The sequence below is a fragment of the Pteronotus mesoamericanus genome, unplaced genomic scaffold, assembly GCF_021234165.1.
Source record: "Pteronotus mesoamericanus isolate MK-2021 breed Mesoamerican mustached bat unplaced genomic scaffold, CSHL_Meso_final contig_246, whole genome shotgun sequence".
NCBI classification, from domain to species: Eukaryota; Metazoa; Chordata; class Mammalia; order Chiroptera; family Mormoopidae; genus Pteronotus; species Pteronotus mesoamericanus.
Window position 1 is genome coordinate 4,154,916 of NW_026555104.1, and position 15,780 is coordinate 4,170,695.

Sequence of the window (15,780 nt, forward strand, 5' to 3'; positions counted from 1 at the left end):
TTGAAGTCTTTGTTGCAACTGCTTGGCTCTGCTGCTGTATCAGGAAAGCCGCCACAGACAATCCATGAGCATGTGAACAGGACAGTGTTCCAATAAACCTCATTTACATTGATATTTGAATTTGATATAATATTCACATCTTAAGAAATAGTCTTCATTTAAAAATGTAAAAACAGCTTTTGCTCATGAGACATATAAAAATAGCAGATGAACTTGACTTGGCCTGACCCCTGCTCAGAATCATGAATTCCCAGGTGTGGCATGTGGCAATCCCAGGGTCTTGTAATGATCATACTCTTTCACATTTTAATTCGTTTAACTCATACTGATTTTAAAAATTGTGTGGGAAGAATAAGAGGTGCTAGGAGATTCATGGAGGAAGAAAAGGAATAAAGAATGGAGGGATCAGAGGAATAGATAGATTCCCGTATCAAACAAACATTAATGGGATGTTGCATCATAAAAAAAGGAAGGAGGTTATTATTTTATTTTGTCATTCTTCAAATTGAAGGGAAAGATTAGATGGTATGTTAAATCTGTATCATTATGGTCAAGACGCCAGGGTAAGGATGGATTTCCACTTTATTACAGTTGTTTCCAGACATACAGAGAATTCACCTAATTCCCTTAAAGGTTAACATGAGGTTGAAAATGAAGTGACAGATGCAGGCTGGCTGCCCTTCTCGGGGCCCAGAACCTGGGTTCTCAGCCTTGCTTTTCTCCCACCGTCTTCCACATGCTGGCCAGCTAACCAGACCGCAGAGGAGATTAGTATGGGCTGGCAGATGACACAGCCTTGAATGAGCAGAGCCACTCCAAAGCTTGGAAGGTCATGCTGCCTTTTAGAAATGCGAACCTTGTCCTAGTGCGCGTGAGAGACCAGTACACTTGGAACAAACATCACCAGCTTCTAGCGAACATCGCCTTGGTAATGTGTACACTTCCGTGTTTCTTTCGGAGTGTCATATCTCTTCTTTAGCTTTAGGCTTTGTCTTATATAAGAAAAAGGAAATGAGGGCAAGGAGTTGAAGAATGAGGAGCTCTTCATAAAGGACCTTGAGTAGGAGATCTGTCTGGTCTCACAGCTCCTTCCAGTTGCAAGAATGGAGCTGCTTCCCTTTTACTTCTAGAATAAGCCACCCCCAGAGCTCTCCTCCTATTTTTAACATGCCTAAGACTTAGTCAGTGCTTTCTGACAGTTTATTAATAGGTATGCTCCTTGCTCTTTTGTGAAGAATCACCTACATGTTCTTCGGCTCTGGGCGCCCACCCAATCAGATGCACAGATCTTAAATTCCCCTCTCAAAGGGGGTAAGGTTTAAAATAGCTGTTAAATGGACTCAGTGATGACAGTGTCTTAGGGCATACGTTTGCACAGTCTTCCCTTAAAGCAATTATAATTAAGTTAACCAGTAGCAATATTTTACTTTTTAATGGTAAGGAAAAACATGATTCATATTAGCGAAAATAAATTACAGAGATGGGAGAGCTCTCTAGAGACTGTCACTTTATTTCTCTGATTCTGTGTAGATCTGTGCTCAAGCCATCTTCTGAAAGGCAGTGGACAAGTCTCAAACAGCCCAGATTCTCAGTGGAAAAGACACAGAATCAGGTAGTTATTCCCAAGGTATATTTTAAATCGCTCCACCTGTAATTGCAGATGGTGAATGTATACTGAGACATTAATAAGTGACACTTAGCTTCAAATGGAAAGGACCCTTGTCCTTCCTGAGATGAGGGTTGCCTGTGGCATACTCTCTCCAGAAATTATTTTTGTCTGCATCTACGAGCCAAAGCCCTGGCTTAGAAGGAGGATACTGGGGTAAAATTACAGACACTTAAATAGACCTGGAAGGAACTTAAGAGAGCTTAGCTAGAGGATCACTAATCTTGGAAACAACAACCTAGACTATCCTGGCAATTTGATGCAGTTTGCTCAGCCCATGAGTGGATGTGCTAATTGGATTAAAGACTATTGGATTCCAAAAGTGGATCAATTAGATTTCTTTTATTCTTCCTGAAAGGGCCTTTATACAGAGACAGCAGACTCCTCTTTTGGCAATAAAACAAAAAACAGGGTTAAAGCTGCCTCCCTTTTCCATTCTTGACCAAGTACTGTCAGCAGGGGGTCAGACTGTGACAGAGTTCTACGTGCATGAGACTGAGGGTGTTAGGTGAATGTGGGTAAGCTCTCATATCATAGACAGGACCTCTATACAGCTTAAGAAAGCAAAGGACACAAGTTTCTACTACCTTGGGCAGAGATCTAATAAAACCAAAAGTTGGAAGTCCGAAATGCCATGCTGTGTGAAAGAGTTGTCACATCCCAGTGGGAGTAGAGCAGGTACTCAAGTCACTCAGTGTCCTGAGTTTTGGTCTTTTTCAACTTTGATCAAGTAATTTCATTTCTTTAATTTGCTCTTCTTTTAAAGGAGAGGGGGGTAGAGATCTAAGCTCATGAGCAAGAGGTGATATAAATGACCCATTATAAATGGTACTATAAGAGCAAGCAGAAATATGTAACTGGAAATTATTGTAAATAAATAGTGATGTGGGCACAGGAATACATTTGAAATTTGCAATGGTTGTTCTCTTTTGTATGAGAAAGACAGCAAGTTTGCTTGAAACTTTATTTCACATGCACTCATTCCCATCAGTTTTTCTTAACCCCAATACACATACATGTACTCCAACCCTGTGCTACATGTTTGCATGAACACATAAACACATGGTAGTAGACTTTTTTAAAGTCCCCAGAAGTCCTAGCGGCAAGATGGTTAAAATATTTGCTCCATTGCGCCAACTTGACTTTCTCCTCCACAATCTCTTTGGGAATATTTATCTTTTATGAGTTACAAAAAAGAATCCTGGCCTTGGAGGAAAGATAGATGAACAAATTAACCCCTATGGGATTATACTGACTGCCTCTGGTCATGTTCCCTACTGAAACCAATCTCTTCTTCCTCATATTCCTATTTGTGGGATGTGATTTAACAGAGAAAATTATCATTAGATGAATATTTATTGAGGATCCCAGAAGTCAATGCTACTCTCCCTTTTCCCTTATTACTGGATTAAAAGAAATAAAAATTAGGAAGGCTTATTAGATGGCATTTGGTACTTACTGTGTGTGTTCAGTTGCTCATCCATGTTTGTTGGCATTGTTTCTATTGCCTTTTTTTCTCAGCTTGAATATTTACCATACATTTCAAATTACAATATTGTAATAGTTCAGCTTTTAAGAGAAAGTGGATTCTTTCAGACTGTATAGATCACTCTTATATGACTCTATTATGGTAAAGTTTAGGATCCAGATAAGATTAGCATCCTTATACTCACTGTTCTTATACTCACTGTTCTTTAGGCATGCTGATAGAAATGGAAAGAAAAACAAAATAATGATGGAAAGACTTTAAAAAAAAACAACTTTTCTGGCTTGAATTCAGTTCCTGGCAGTAATTCAGATTTATAAGTCCCCTACTGAGTAACATAAGATAATGGTATGGAGGTGAAAGAGACCATGAGAGAGAACATGACCCAGTTGGCTACTTGAATATTTAAGGTCAGATGGTTGCATTTAGGAATCGTATTCAAAATGATAACTGGTATGTCATGCATATCAATCAGAATGGACAAGTGCAGTTGCTCTGAAGAAAGATTCCGGAAGGCCCATCCTGTTATAGTTGCTACTACCATTTGTTGCTGGATAATGGGGAGACAGAGGGAGGTAAACCAGTGGTGGAAGTAGGGTGATTGAGGTATGGTGAGGAGCCAGGGGACTGAGGATAATAGCTATATATAAAACAATTTGGGCATTTTTTAAGAATTTAACAAGGTATATGAGTATGCTGGAACAAACCATGCAAATATTAGTCTTAGCAACACATACTTTCTTAGAGTAAGACTTCTCATTATGGAATATTGTCATCTAACACGAAGTTCTGTATATTCATCTGAAATCTCCCTAGATTAACTGTCCATTCTGGTATGTTAAGAAGTGGCTCTTATAAGTGGTATGGACCACTTATAAGAACTTCTCATTTATTTGAAAAGAGTAACTGTTTTACATTTATCTTTTTTTCCCCCCAAACAATGTGTGTTGTTGGGGGTGGGGGTCGGGTCTAAGAAGCATTTGAACCTTGGGACGAGGTAGATATGAGTTTGAATTGGTCACTAGCCCCGCATCTGAGTACACTATTTAATAATTCAGAGTATCTCTTTCCTTGACTATGGAAGTGGCTTTGTGGGAATTAAATGACTCTTTGGACAGCATTCTGCACAAAGTGTGTGTGCCATAACTGTTTCATGGAATTCGACATTAAGTTTATATATTTCTGTATCATAACCACAAATATTTATCCCAGATTTTTTCTCCATTAATGCATAATGAGCAGATACTTTGAGGGACTGTGTTTAGAGTATTTTGTCTTCATTTCTGCCACCTAAAACAGGACTATGTGTGCAATTAGTACTCAAACAACCACTGAAAAACTCTTATTTCATTCAATTATATTCTTAGGTTTTACTGTGTATCCATTTAATCTATTTTTCCTTTTCCCTGGATGCACTCCAGATTCTCAACATCCTTAACATGTAACCCTGTTATGTGTCTTCCAGGGACAATATATTTAAAGAATAAAATGGTGTCATTGGAATCCATGTAAATATTTTGAAGATTCTTATTTCCTTAGCTCTTCTCTAAATCTTGTTAATTTTGTTAATATTGTTAATTTGGGCTGGCTGAACTTTCGTGTCATTTCAAATGTCACCACATAAATCCCACACACCCTATTCCCATCCAAAAACAAATGGAGACCCTGAAATTACCCAAGAACTTAAACTACTTTTATTCATCCCTTTTATAGTCATGCTAAGAGACAGGGCAGCAAAAAAACATTGGGAATATAAGGTTTGTCCAGAAAAAGTCCAACCATTGTTAATATAGCGAGAATGGTTTGTGCGACATCAATGTAACCTGGCAGCCAAGGAGAGTGGATGGGAATGCGCGTAAGTGAACAATGACAACTTCACTGTACTAGTCAGTGGGGACTGTTTGTGAGCATATGTACAGTGTGGCCAGCGCATTCAGAATGAGCGAGTAGAACAACAAATCTTCATCAAAGTGTGCATTAAGCTTGAATGTTCCTCTGCGGAGACTATTCAGGTGATTCAGAATGCCGCAGCTATGGGCAATTGGTGATTAGTAGCTTCATCATGACAATGAGCCAATTCTTGCATCAGGTCTCGTGCAGAGTTTTTTGGTGAAACATCAAATCATCCAGGTCACTCAGCCCCATAACAACCCAGATTTGGTGTCCTGTGACTTCCGGCTTCTCCCAAAACTAAAATCACCTTTGAAAGGGAAGAGATTTCAGACTGTCAATGAAATTCAGGAAAATACGACAGGGCAGCTGATGGCAAGTGGGAGAACTGTGTGAGGTCCCAAAGTGCCTACTTTGAAGGCGATTGAGGGGTCATTGTCTTACGTACAATGTTTCTTGTATCTCATTCAACAAATGTCTCTATTTTTCATATTGTATAGCTGAATACTTTCTGGACAGATCTTGTACAGGAACCAGGAGTATGTGTGGGTTCAAATCTGTTCTTCAGTTCATTTGTCTTATGACTTTTAGCAAGGCAATTAATCCCTCTATGCCTCAGTTTCTCCATCTGCAAAATAAGGTGAAAATAGTAGCTACTTTATAGGGTAATTTTATTTATTATTATTGGAGTGACATTGGTTTGCAAAACCATACAGATTTCAAGTGTACAACTCAATAAAACATCATCTGCACACTGCATAGGGTCAATTCAAAGTTCATTTAGTCAATACCTGTAAGGAACTTAAAGTAATACCTCGCAAACAATTAATACTTAATAAAAGTGCAGTGATTACTACATATAACCGCTCTTCCCAGCTTTTCAGGTTAAATTAATAATGCATGCATTCTATAGTTAAATTTGAATAGGCAGGTTATCTGGGAATTTCTGAAAGAAAGAAGCGGCCACAAAATAGGGCTAGGATATTTAGTACAACATTTTAGTAAAGTAGCAAAAATTAGCCATGATGTAAATGTCAATGAATTACCGGGAGGATAATAAAATGAACTGTCACACAACATAGATTATCATGGAAGGACTGAAAATAATTAAAATTTTCTGAGGTATGTTGCCAAGACTGTGGAAGCACATTGTAGAATAATATATGATGTCACAAAGGTTAAGATATTAAACATAAAAACTATATACTGTACTTCTGAATAAATACTCCTATATAGAAAACAGCTTGAAAACACCCACACCAAACTAACAACAGTGACAGCCTTTGCAAAAGGCAATGGGATTGGGTATAGTAAAATATTTTTTATGCCTTTTAGTTTCTTTATTTCTGTATTTTAAAAACTATAATACAGATGTATTTCATAATGAAAAGTCAAAATAAGAATGAGTCAAGATTAGAAACAGAAAGCTACTTGGAGTAGTTTAATTTAGGGGCATTGAAAGCTATTGACTGTTTTTTGTTTTTTTTTTTAATGCTGAACTTTATTTCTTTCTAGTATTGAGAGAAACATCATGAGGCAAAGTCAGTTTATTGATCAGTGAGTCAATAGGACTAATGAGCTCAACTAGTTTGACTCAATGGCATTGTTCCCTAAACCTGTGCATATAACCAAGTCAATTATACGTTTCCAGGTCAATGTTAGGAGGACTAAGATTTAACTCTGGGTTTCTTCATATGCTTTTATATTCAAGCACCTGTACTCTGTGGAATAAAAGAATCCAGAGTTAAATAAATCTAAGGAACTTGTCTCTGTAGCTTCTCTTTGTCAACGGAGACCTTACTCCTTTCTGAGGTTCACAGGTTTTGTTGTATTTAGAATGTAATTCCTCTCTTTAGGATCTGGGACCTTATTTCTCAATGGGGATCTTTTTCAAATCAAAAACAAAAACATCACTATGTTTTTGAGTTTGGGAAATGATGGCATTATGACTGCACTGATTTTTTTCTTCAAATTTATTTTTGGAAGGAGCTGTATAAACATGCCTTGCTGTCGGTCACCCGTGTTCTAAGGCCAGCAAAGTGTTTATGAGCGAGGACTGAGCTTGTGCTGCACCAGCTGCATTGTCCTTCTCACACTGATAGATTGTAATCTATTTTGTGGACAGGAACTCTGGCCTTTGTTGTGTTGAACATTCTCATAAACTCAGACAAGGAAATGTGAGCAATGGCAATACGCAAGCATCCTCCCGTGAAAACACCAGGTTTCCTGGGATCATGCTGAGGTCCGAGTGAAGTATGGCCCTAGGACAGACAGAGGAAGAATACTGATCACACTTCATAGTCCAGTCAGACTCTGATACTGCTGCAGTGCCCACATTGCTCCCTAACTGGGGAGCAGGCAGGCTTGGAGTGATGACCACAGGAGACTACATTCTGGTGCTTGGCACTGGGGAAAGGACTCAGCCACTGGTGGACCTGAGGCACATCCTGATGTAGAAACATGTATGCATTCTTAAATTACAACAAACAACCATCTGATTGCAAAAAAATTAAAGCCTGCCAATTCCAAATATTGGGGAGCATGTAGAATGATGGAAAGTCTTATTACACTGCAAAAAAAAGAGCGTAGGATTGGCGTCACCATATTGGAAATTAATTTCATCATACAGTTGATAAGGTGCACATACTTTTAAAATATATACCAAAATATTAAACATGTATACAAGGAAACATATTTGTATGTTTTTAACAATGTAATCCCATAGTTCTGTTGCTATCTGTGATGACATGGACAGCAAACATAATACTAATCTGAGTACGTACACACATACAGATTCAAATCCTAGCTTTACCATTACCACATGGACAATTTGGATCCAGTTTTTGTTTTTGTTTTTGTTTTTTTAATTTCCTCTCACTGACTTTTACTCATCTTATCTTTAAAACAGAATTATGACTGACTTCCTCAAGGTTATTGCAAGACTTTAACATGGTATATCTAAGAAGGACCTGGGGTCTGTAGCCATGTAGTCTTTTATTTTTTCATTGGTGAAATAGTGACAATAGAAGTGTTGCTAAATTAAGAAAGTGTGGCCAGGGTGACAATGTTTTGATAAGATAAGACTATTATGCATATAAAAATATTGTGATGATATTTAACATGGACAGTTGCAATATTATGCTTCATCACTCCACAAAGCCCCTTATTCAATGTTTATGAGTCCATTAAAATGAAGCAAATTGCTCTCATTGGACTATTGTTTGTAACTGTGATTTATTGTGTTGTTATTGCATTTTTGCAAATGCAAGCATTGATGTACCTAAATCCATCTCAGAGGCAGCCAGGCCCTGTTACCCAGCTTCTATCTAATTTATCCCCTAACCCAGGTATTCAGCACCTACTGACAAGCAGACATGCTGCTGTGTGTTGTAGAGCCAAGCAGAAATAAGATGCACCATTTGTTACCTAGTAGTTTATAGTCTAGTGTAGAGGTGGGGAAACAAAAAGGAAAAATCCGCCAAAACCAAACCAAACCAAACCAAACCAAACCAAACCAAACCAAACCAAACCAAACAAAGCAACAAGGCAAATACTCATGTAGCATCATAAACAAAAAGCATTGAAAAAAGAGTGAAAAACAACAAATTTGTCATCTGATTTTCTTACCCAACTTGATTTATTATTTATTTATTTTTTAAGATTTTGTTTATTTGTTTATTTAGACAGAGAGGAAGGGAGGGAGAAAGGGAGAGAAACATCAATGTGTAGTTGCCTCTCATACGTCCCACAACCCAGGCATGTGCCCTGACTGGGAATCAAACCAGAGACCCTTTGCTTCTCAGTCCAGCACCCAGTCCACTGAGCCACACCTGCCAGGGTCTAACTTGATTTAAATCTAGTGTAAAAACCTTTGGTTTGGCACACAAGAGTCCTAAATTCTTTTCTTCCTCTAGTTAGCTCATCCTAGTTTCCACTTTTGCCAATCACATCCCTCTTCCTTCAGTCTCTGCAAATGATGTTGAAGACCCACGGTGTCATACTAATGACAATAGCAGCGATCTTGATAAACTATTTAATGAAATAAACTTGATCATTGTATCGACTGAAAATGTATTCATCCTTCTAGAACAAGATCACACCTTTAGTCTACAGTATTCTCAAGTCTCTATGATCTCCAGTTGCATCCAGGTCAAAACAACCTAGTTTAGCATTTTATTGTTCCCCAAATAGTTTATGCTTTCTTTTAATTTAATCGTTTGCATTTTATAGTATTTGGAACTTTTATTATGAATTGCCTCCAGTCCACTTTTTAAAATGCTAGTTTGTTCAGTCTATGAGAATACAGAGTAATCTTTCTCACCAACAATCCTATTCTCACCCAAATCCCACAGTGTTAGGTTCAATAGATGTAATGTTGGACCATATGTGATTGAATTTGCTTTTGTTGTTGGAGCTCACTGGGTCACTGAAAGATACTGAATTAAATATCTTTCACATTTGTCTAACTTAACAAAATATAGCAGGAAAAGTTTCTAATAATATTAATATTAAAAAAATGAGCTTTAATAAAATGAATATGTTTCGTACTTCATACATGTGTTCAGATATCTCAACCAGCAATATTTTGAACTAAAAAGAAAAAGAAAGAAGAAAAAGAAAAAAGAGACTAAAATAATCATCCCAGGTGAGCTATATCCACTACATGACAATAGATCTTTGTAGATTTCTTAGTTTTCTGTTGATTAACCCTCTTTATCTGTCTCCACCTGCCTGGGGAACTGTATATTCTCATTTCTCACTGTTGTGTGGGAGAATAGCCCGCTGCATGGAACATGAATCAGCTGCTAAAATAAGTGGCAGGGTAACTGGGATATGTCATCTGACCTTCAAATTAATTTTCTCTTGCATCTATTTCCTCTGTCTTTCTTTGCAACCTCCGCCTCTCTCTTTCCAGTAAACTTTTACTAGACAAACAAAAATTAGATGCAATTCCAAAGAATCTACTCCTCTTGGATGTCGAGAAACACTCATTTGTGAAAAGTGTGATAATTTAATCATCTTTGTTGTAGAATAAACACAAGTTGCAATATAAACACTCTATTATTCCCTCTCCATTTTGGGCAGTGTTTCTGTCTGTCACTGTTCTTGTCAGAGTGTTGCTTGGATTCCCAAGGAACATGAGTGTGGAGATTGGAGATAAGTTTCCTTTAGCCTCTTTTGTGATGAATTAAAATACACACACTGTATTTTATACATTGTTGTTAGGATACATACATTGCTTAAACTGGCCAAAGCAGCCAATACCTATTTTGAGGAATTACCACATTGTTTATTATATGCCATTTGAAACCTTTTTGGTGACTAGGTAGCACAAAAAAAAAAGCCCTCTTTTGAAGACCTTCAAGGAGACCCTTCCTTGTTCCTCTCTAAGATTTCTGTGACTATAATTTCATAGATCAAAGTTTGGAGTGAGAAGCCAGTCTCAATGAGGGTTTTGCTCTTGCTGCTCTACCATTTAAGGGCAAGAGCAGCTGACGGAGCTCAGAGTGTCAGATATTACAGGGTGTGACGGTGGTGGGCAGTCACCCGAAGCAAAGCCAGAGGAGGCACCGGTATGTGATAATGCTGCAGGAAGAGCGGGGGTAAGAAAGAAAAAAGGAAGGAAAGAAGGAAGGAAGGAAGGAAGGAAGGAAGGAAGGAAGGAAGGAAGGAAGGAAGGAAGGAAGAAAAGGACTTATTCTCAGCTAATTTAGAATCCAGAAGACTATTAAGTTGTCTTCACCCTGAAAAGAAGCTGGGGATGTACTTAAAACAAATCACAACAAAACTCTGACTTGATGTAACAAGGACACTCCTCTGGTAGTTGTAATCCTTTCTCTAATTACTGTGTGACCCCACATTTTTGGCCGATGGTGCATGGCCAGGAGCTGTAATCCAGTAAGTGTTTTATTTTCAGTTGCATACTCAGAAATTAAATCACAGTTGTAACCGAGGTCAGCTGGATCCTCTCAGAGAGGCATAGGAAAAGTCGATTCCTTTTTCCACTCTCAGGGGCCAAATGGACAATTAGGGTAGAGAATATGTTGGGGGTTGGGAAGGAGATTGTGACTCATTTGTGGACAAAGACTCTGAAGACTGAGACATCAGGTCAATATGAATCAATGCAATGAAAGCGGGTTACGTTCTAAAAAGACATGTTTTCTACTGTTAGGCTATAAAGTTCAGAGGGTAAGATTTATCTCACGACTGTCCTGTATTCAACACAGTGTCTCACAAAATACATCTTGTACAGGAAGTTCTTAAATAGTTGTTGGGTGCATGTCTGAATGACTGACTAAAACATAATCTTCCATGAAAACACACATCCAGGTAACTACGTTCATTCTGCCACTTGCTCCCAGAAATCCTTTCCCAGTTCTTCCCCATTTATAGTTGTCAGGATCACACTGTCCTATATCTGGAATAATAGAGAGCTGTCAATGCGGCAGATGTCTGGGTTAGCAATCCAATTGCCTCCCTCTTTTGTGAACGCTGCCATCAAATAGTGGGTGAGTTCAAAATGAGGTGAATCATCCCTTCTTTCGTCACATGGTTTGCCCACCTGCTGACTGGGAGAGATTCACTCATAATGAGAATCATCCCCAGTGAAGGTTAACACATTCCATCTTATTAGAAGCAGTTTAAGGGTGACCTTGGGACAAGTCATTAGGGCATTTACTATTTGTTACATTTTTTTTTTTTTTTTGTGCTAGAAACATAGATAACCTATGTTTGAAAGTGGTGGGTCAAAATGGAAATCTAACTGTGCCCTTTAATATATTTTTATCAGTGAATGTCGCCATCACCACAAAAATTCTTTGGTTCACGGGGAGTCATCTCCTTACTATTTCCCAAAACTTGTAGGAAGCAATCGTTAATCACAGCATAAAGTCTTCAGATGGCATGCTCTTCAGGACTCTGTGTAATTTCTTGGCCTGTGGTCTCAATAAACTGTATAATTTAGCCACATTGGGCAGGCTGCCCCATTTTCTTGCATCTGACTTCCTTTCCCCACTGTTAATGGTGTTCTCTTCCTACCTGGGTTCTTTCCCTATCCACTCATCAAAGCTCCAAACATCTGATTCAGTATTTTCCAGGTCTCTCGGCCCACGATTAAATTCTCCCTCCCCTGAGTTTCAGTGCATTATTATGAACTTTCATTTTATTATTTATTACTTACCAGTATTTCCTTAGTACTTATCGGATGAAGAAATAAGTGACAGAAGATTTGACTTCTGTCATCGCTAACTGTGAAAGTTTGATCTTCCTCTGACTCAATTCTGAGCTCCTTGAGAGCAAAGTGTATATTTTGTTTTTTCTCTTACTTAGTGCTTTGAATCTACCCCCTTATACAAAGTAGGAGTTCATTAACTATTTGTTGAATTTAATTGTACTGAACTGCTTTTATGGGGTTTTTACTCTAATTGGGAAAAAAAGACAAGCACATTAAACAATGTTAAGAGAATGGCAAAGCATCAGAATTAAAATTGCAATATAATGTGATAGAAAATGAATATCTGAATCATGAGAATACACCATATAAAAGCTATTTTAGCTGAGTGGACTTAATCAGGAAAGATTTTTAGAAGTCTCTTTTGTTATTTTTCACTACAGTGACTAATACATAAAATAAGTTTATTTTCAAAAAAAGTTTGATATAGTTAAAATTTCGGAAGATAAAGAGATACAATTCATAGACATAGAACTATAAATTGGTAAAAAAAAACTTTTTAAAAAGTACTTTGGTTTATGACTCACCAATTAAAAGGACATGCCAATTTCAATCTTTTGCAAATGTGGGATAATAATGACAAACAAGATATATGGCTTTCCTCATAAGAATACAATAAAAGAAATATACATAGATTTCTTTTTTTTTGAAAATGGATCAAGAAACCATGACATGAAAACAAAGATGAGAGGAGGCTAGAAAAAGAATCTTAGGGGGCATCCGGTTCAACTAGATCCTCAGATTTATAGTCAAAACAATAGCCATGAATATTAACTTGACATTAGGACACAGAGATTCTACTAAGGGCATTTCCTCTCCTTTATTTCCTATAATTGTCCTCTGTGCACTCCCTGTTTTCAAACGAGGAAATTTTTGATGTGATGCCACTGCTTCAGCATGCACATGAGGAAGCTGACCACCCACAAAGAAAGGTGACTTGTCAGAAATTACAGGGCTGAGTCAAAAACTCTGATATGCTGATTGCCAGTGCACTTTGTACTTTGTGTGGCTGATGCAAAGCAGCATGTGCGCACATGCGTGCACACCTCTACACACCCACACACGTTTTCTGATAAAGTCATTTTTTTTTTTACTAGAATCTTTTCTGAATCAAAGTTTAGGTGCCCCAAATATACAGTGCACAAATACATAAAACTATTAATACATTTAGACTCCTTTACAGATCCCATATTGTAAAGTTATTTATAACTCTCCCAGTTGTGACAGATAGAAGTAAAACAATTAACCATACTTAACTGTCATGCTCTTTCTTGTCCTCTCTTGCCAAACCTGTACAGCCTGACTACATCATTTCTTGTGCTTGATTTTGCCATGATGAGCTCCAATTCTGGCCGAGATTCACGTGGCCACATCATATCATATGGTCACATCACATCGTGTGGTGACCACCATCATTTTCTCTGTTAGCGGGGCTCCCTGTGGAAGTGCCCTATGCCAGGCTTATCATTCTGTGTTTTCTACTTTGTTAATGATGTCGCTACCACATTTCCTCCCCACCCAAACACCACTGACTGCTGTATTCCAGGTATGATTTGCACGGACAGGGTGATTTTGCTCAAGTGCAGAACTCGGGAGTGAAGAATCTGGTAGCTCATCCTTGGTCTCCCACAAACCAGTGGTGTACTTAATACTTGTGGGCAAGTCAGTTTGCCTTTCTGGAAGATGGGGGTAAGGATCTACAAAGTCTTAGGGATTTTATCGAGATTTACATTTATGGCATGCAATTGTTTCTCAAGAAATGTTAAGGATTTTTTCCCAAAGGCAGGTATATTTGTACAGAAATGAGGTGCCCCTTGAGATCTTGCCTGCGTTGTTACCAGGCCAAGTTTTAACGGAAGTGCTTGTCTTGCTGTCATTCTCATTCTACATTGATGTGACGTTCCTAGTTAGCTCTGAATCTACTTCGGAAGGTTCACAGTAAGGACGAAGTATTCACATATCTCAATCTAAGTTTGCTTATTCATGTAAAGAAGGACAGCTATAACTTTCCATTCTTTCTACTCATTTTTCCTCCAACTAACATTATTTGTTGAAGATGGAATTTTCTACTAGGAACGGAAGTGGAAGAGAAAGATGTATTTCAGCTTATCGCAGTCACAGAGTCATCTCTGAGGGTTTTGGGTTAATACATGTTAGGTGCCCAAATGTGTCCTCATTAAAATGTTGTTCGTACTCTCCTGGATACATAGAGCAAAAATAGATAGATAGTAGGTAGAAAGAAAGATAGGTAAGAGAAACGACAGCAGGTAGATTTTTACAGTTGTGAACTATGGTGGAAAAGGCTTTGGGCTCATCATTCAGAGAAGCCATCTGTGCCAGGGGAACTGTCTTGTAGAAGGAAAAAAAATAAATCATTGTCAAAAATCCTACTGTTCCAAAAGCTGGTCCAAGGCCATGATCTTGAGTGCCAAGTATTCTATCTGGCAAGAGCAAGTCATGGAAAAGCACAAAGGCAATTTACCCAATTGGCCTGGGCAGAAAGTTTATTCTTCAATTATTTTTTTGTGAGTCTTCCCTCGGAGTGTGGTTCAGACAGCTCAGCACTAGGATCAGGGACTGGGCAGGGATCAAGTAGACGAATACACGACTTTTTGTAGCAGCTCAATCTCACTCCTTCTTTATAAGTCCAGTTTAGAATCCCACCTTTCTAGCAGGTTAACACCACTTAAAGCAGTGGTTTTCAAAGAGAAAATTCCCGATATGATCCATCACTGAACAAGGAAGATACACAGTAATTTACCATTACAAAATATCAAGGACCTTTGGAAACATATAATCCAAGAGCCACCCTTTCTAAATGGGTTTCTGTGGTGAATGCAATTAATGCGTGACTTCCTCATTGCTATCATTTTCTATTCTTTGTAGCCAAAGCTTCATTTAAAATTGAATCTACCTTCCCTTCAGTCTCCTTGTAAACCAACCAATGTGATCATTTGCTTTGCTGTGTTGGTTAGATGATCTATTTCTCTGGGAAATTGCCATTTACAGGATTACTAAAATGATAAGGCCTAAAAGAAGGGGTTTTTCCAACAGCAAATCATTTTATGTGCCTTTCAGAGAGTTTTCTAGAAATTTGCCTAAACAGCTGAGCCAATGTAATGTCATTTCAGGACTAGGACACCCAGCTCTGATATTGATTCTAACCAGCATACTTTAAGAGCAATCACCAGCTGGTTATTTGCAGTATGTGGTATGCACGTTCTGTACTCTAGACACATGAATCACTTGTTTAAATTAAAAATAGTGCTTCCAGAGAAATTATTTGATCAAGGATAGGTATTAAGTCATGGGTGCTGTTGTGGCTATTTGCATTCCTATCTTGGAACCATGCCTGTAGTTTTGTGACAGTATATACACATGCCAATCAATTTGTCTCTCTGAAACATCAGCTCCAAAGCTAATGGCTACAGATTCTTCTAGGATTTCCTTAAAATTAAGTCAAGTCTTTCCAAGGTGGGAGTGAAGTGTGTGTTTCTTGTTGTGGAA